The following is a 5,727-nucleotide window of genomic DNA, read 5'->3' as shown; positions in this document are numbered from 1 at the left end:
GTGAGATATTTCAATTGGTCTAAATCTGTATCCCAGAACCTTTAGGGTGTACAGTTCATAGGTACAGTACACCGTGTACTGTACCAACTTTCTTCAGGAACATAATTTCACGCAGCATTCCGATCCTCAGCATTATGGTTCCTTCTGTATATGTTTACAATCCAAGTCTTTCTACCAAAATATTCTATACCGAACCGGTATAAATACACCTATAGGTCTATTTCTTTTTCCTAAGCATTGAAATAAAAATAAATAAAAGAACAACAGTCTGACAATTCTGTTTCCAGACTGGGCCTCTGAATGACATTTTTATAATTTCCAAGATCAAACGTTTTGTTCTTTCAATTCTACAAAGCACAGTGCTGGGCAGCTACGGTGTAGCCTAATGGATTGACAAACTGCTGCCAGTTACTAGAAGAGAGCTGGTTTTACTGTTAATGGAAGGTTGCCTGATCGAATTCCCAGAATGTAAAATCCGGGTGGAGGGTATTGAGCGGACTAAAGGGCTCTGTCCTTCCTTTTAACGCATTTTGGGCGGGAACCCCTTTTGGTGTTAGCATTACGTTATGCTTTAGCTGTTGAAAAATAGCAGATCTACAAGCTCATAGCGCGCCACCGAGTGGCGCGCTACGAGCTTGTAGGTCTGCTATTTTTGAAAAATCGAAGAACGACTGACATAGAAACAGCTTTTTCAGAAAACTGTCAGGATGTAGAAGACATTTTTAGAATCTGATCTCAGGTCAAAATGGGTTAAGTGCCTTCAAGCAAGGAACTGAACCCACAACTTTGCATTTGGGCGGCCTGTTAGGTCTGCCACATCCTCTGAATATATCCCCCACCATCTACGTTTTTCACAGTGCATGTATTGTACGTCTATAGATGACAATACATCTCTTGAATCTTGAATATATTGTAATACTGTACGTGGGCTACTCCATTGTCAAAATGTGCAGATCTACAAGCTCACAACGTGCCACACAGTGCTTATTGAGCGTGTATACAGTAGATCGCCCATTTCTGGCACAGGCTTCATTCATACAGACTACAGTAACAAAGTTAACAGATTAATAAGACCTCAGTGCTTGTAAGACACTTTGTTCAAAGAAAACAACAACAACCACTTTTCTTTTAACTTAATCTACTCACAAAAGACGCATGCCTAGGAAGGCTGGGATGATGAGAGTGACAAATATATAGAAAGTCAAATAAATATATAATATCAATATAAAGCCATGGTGTGATGGGGTATTGGTGTAGCCTGGTTAATAAACCAGACCGAATCAGCCGTTGGCAAAAAAAAGTTGCCTACCAGCGGATTACGGTCTGGCGAGGCTCAGTAGCACGCCTCTTTCCTACAGCAGAGAACAGGTCGGACCAATCGGGACACGGTATGCAATATAGGCGGGCTTTGGTACAGTGACGTTCAATGCTTGAGACCTTTGACTGACAGTAGCTCTGACCAATTGCGTCGAAGAGAAAATGTTCCCCGGGAAATGAAATCCAAGTGGAGCCAGCCCAGACTGATATACCGCGACAGTGTTGTGTGATATTAGTCTGGTTTATTAGCCAGGCTAGTATTGGTGTGCCTGCGTGCGTGCGTGCGTGCGTGCGTGCGTGCGTGCGTGCGTGCGTGCGTCTTGGGGTGTGTGTGTGGGGGGGTGGGGGGGTGGAGTTGACTGGGGAGTGGGGAATCAGCGCTACTGATGAGCATTTGAACATTTTTTACATGCCTGAAGGAATTCCATTAACCAGTCTGATTAAAGTAATCATTGGAGCCATCGGTGCCTGTCAGATGCCATCCCTGCCCTCTCAATTACCCAAATCTCCTTGAACTCAATTGCTCGCATCATCATGAAGGTGGAAAGGGGCGGCGCGCGACGGGCACGCACACCCTAGTGGCATGATGCGGGCCCATGGAGGAGGCTGCATGCGAGGGAGAGGGAGGCAGCATCTCAGTGTGTGTGTGTGTGTGTGTGTGTGTGTGTGTGTGTGTGTGTGTGTGTGGATGGGTGCAAGAGGGGGCGAGCGAGGCAGCACGGGAGCATATGGAATCTGTCCACACCACCTACAATGAAACCCCCACACCCCCCTTTCTCTCTCTCTTCTCTGTCTGGGGGATATGCAAGATGTCCGCCGATCAGCCTAATTAGGACTGGCACATAGAGGCGCGGGCCGACGTGGGGGGCGCGTACTGTACAGTCCGTGCCGAGGTCAAGAAGAATTTGCTACACACACACACACACACACACACACACACACACACACACACACACACACACACACACACACACACACACACACACACACACACACACACACACACACACACACACACACACACACACACAGAGAAGCAGGTAAACACACAATGCACCACTTATACATATAGTATTATCACAGCGGGAAACCAACGTTTTATGTCAATTGCTATAACCGGAACAGCGATCACGCAGGCCATCTATGCGCAACGGATGTTTCTTCCACTTTCTGACAACTGAGCAGTGACGAAAATAAATGAATAAAACACTAGCTTGGCTTCTATGATGACTACATCTTAGAAAGAAGGGGAAAAAAAGACGCTCGCACACTGAGGGCTCCGATGCTATAGAATAGATGCCTTTATTGCACCAAAAGGTGACTGTGACGTTTCGAGCACAAGGCGCCGCTCTTCCTCAGACTAAAGGTGAACACAGAGGAACACATCTTTATACAACCCACTAATAATCAACATGATCACATGGAATGTGTGACAGCTGGGTACAATCTCACGTGACATCACGTACAGTTGGGTGCCACCGATATTGTCCCTTATCATTTGACCCATTTAGGCCTGACCTCAAAATTTAAAAAAATCCTTCTAAATCCTCCAGTTTTCTGAAATAAATATTTTCACGATTTTTCAAAAATAGCAGACCTACAAGCTCGTAGCGCGCCACTCGGTGGCGTGCTATGAGCTTGTAGATCTGCTATTTTTCAATAGCTAAATTATAACAATGTTTAAAACACCAAAAGGGGTTCCCGCCCAAAATGTGTTAACTGTCCTTTTGCGCAGATCACGCAAACCTCAGCAAAAAGAAAGGGACAATATCGATGGCCTCCAACTGTACATCTTAGCCCACATCACAATCTGAATTGTATCACGTTAGCTTATGCAATGTGATTACAACTAACTCAAGACATTTCGACAATACAATTTTCAACTCAACGGCACGCCCTTAACACTCGGTTCCGCTCTTGAAACTTTTCCCTCGTCTAAACTTTCTGGCGCACGTCTTGGCAACGTCCAGCCATCTGGTATAGCTCAAGTAAACAAATCATTAAAGGGATGAGATGGGATTTGAGAATTATTAGTTGGCCCAGGTGTGGTATACCCATCTTTTTGGCTTGAACGGCGGAACTATATGCTCACAAGGGAGAAGCGGCTCCGCTCCGATTTTGTACCTCCACACCCTGTTTGTGTTTATGGAGACGATCTTGTCTGTGTACCAACCAAGAAAGCAAGCAAATCAACATCCTACGAGCCAATAACAACCAGATTCAAAGCGACCCGAATCCCAAATGCTGACACGCGTTTCCCCGTCGCCATTTTTGCACGATTGTGTAGCTTTGCCAATTTAGCTCTGCAAAGCACTGAAGGTAGCACTGAAATACAGTATTTAACCACTCACTGTACACGACTTAATGTGTACTTTGTAATAGTGAAAATAGTCAATCTACAACTCAACGCGCTGTCATGCAACACGTTGTGAGCGTGTAGATCTGCTATTTTGGTCGTTTTTCAACTTTGCATTTTCTTTCCTGAACATGTTTCACCTATAACTAGAAGGGCTTCTATCACCGACTATCTATTCTATCACTTTATCCTGTGACATTTCTTCAATAAAAATATGTTTTCGCATATGATGACACGCCTGAGACAGACCAGGTTGTGTAAACATCAGACTGGATGTGCAAAACTCGCATCAAGCTCGCACATCTGCTACTTTTGATGTTTTTGTGTGACAATGTAGTACGATCAAGTATAGGGCGTTATTAATTTAACAAAAGCACACAAAAAGTTAAAATATGGAGATAGGAGGGTTCCTTTTTTTCTTTTTTTTCTGTCCGACAGCAACGTTATCTGTGTATTGGAGCAAGCATCAGCTGCTGAAGTATTTTCCTCACTACCTCTTGTTGGACCAGTTTCATCTCAGTGTTCTGAACAAACAGTCTGGTCAGCTGATATACCACAGGTATATCGGCTGGACCAGTTTCATTACAGTGTTCTGAACAAACAGTTTGGTCAGCTGATATACCACAGGTATATCGGGCACACATTGCAGCACAGAGTTTTCCCATCATGCACCAGTCCTATGCTGCCCTACAGTGTTGACTTTGTCGACTAAAAACTATGACGAAGAATGTTCGTCGACTACCTTTTTTCATTGACGCAAACTAAATACAAACTAAGCTGTGATGACTAAAACTAAGACTAAATATAGGCTATACCAACAATTTTGTTGATGAATAAAAACGACACTAAAATCTTAATCTTAAAGACTAATGCAGAAGAGATCCAGTACCATTAAAAAACAAGTCGTTTTAAGCTTGGTTGCGTGCTAGGTGTCACTCTCCGGAAATTGCCGATTCACATTCGGCACACAGCCGAGTATAAATCAGGCAATTCAACACAATCACGGCCTGCCAAAAAATACATTTTAGTTCTTCTGATATTTAGTAAAAGATGACCAAAAAAACTGAATGGAATTTAATTCCATTGGTCCAGCAAGAGCTGATATAGCGATGACAATGCTTCAGCAGGTGATGCTTGCTCCAGTACCAGTACACAGAAGCTAAACTAAAAAAAAATTGCTCTCAAAGTAGGGCATTCACTTCTAGTCATTTTTACTAGTTGACTAGTTGCCTAGTTTACTAGTCGACTAGTCGACTAGTTGTTTAACTACCTATTATGTAAAAAATAAAATAAATTAAAATAATAAACTTTTTTTTTTTTTGGGGAAATAAATATTTGTACATTGAAAAACTGTGTACATGGTGACTATAACTATAATCTACCTGATCTTGAGGCCTACAAAATCGAAAAAAACAAACAAACAAAAAACCCTTTTTTTCTTATCAACTAGTCAACTAGTACCAACAAGGTCGACTAGTGGATTTACTAGTCGAGTCGACTAGTTGCTTAATGCCCTATCTCAAAGTCAACACTGCTGCCCTACAAAGCCAAATTGCAGCAACAAATTAAACTTAAAAAGGGCTTTTCAGTGGTTAAATTGGCCATGCAGCCAAATGGGTTATCAATATATGAGTGATATTGCACTTGCAAATGTATATCCGTGCATGGGGTAATTGTTTATCCCCAGAGCAAGAAGGCTGACTTGACTTTGGAGACAAATAAATGATTCAATGTGCCCAAAAACGTAGTTAATGCACTTTGGCTTTGTAGAGTAGCCTAGTATATATAGCGCCAAGACAATTCCCATCTAATACTGGAACAGCAATCCCTCACCAATTCATCTAATGGATGTCTAATGGATCTGTATGCGGGTGGTTCTCAAAGTGGGGTACAGGCCCCCCCAGAGCTCCTAGAGGGGTGTTTCAGGGGGTCCCCAGCAAAATGTGTTAATATAGCATAACATCTGCCATTTTAACCCCTAAATACATTGGCAATTTGAACATAGTAAAGCTCACAAACGGCACGTTGTGAGCTTGAAGATCTTGCTCTTTTCA

The sequence above is a fragment of the Electrona antarctica genome, assembly GCF_951216825.1.
Source record: "Electrona antarctica genome assembly, chromosome: 24".
Classification (NCBI taxonomy): domain Eukaryota; kingdom Metazoa; phylum Chordata; class Actinopteri; order Myctophiformes; family Myctophidae; genus Electrona; species Electrona antarctica.
Note: the sequence above shows the minus strand (reverse complement) of the source record.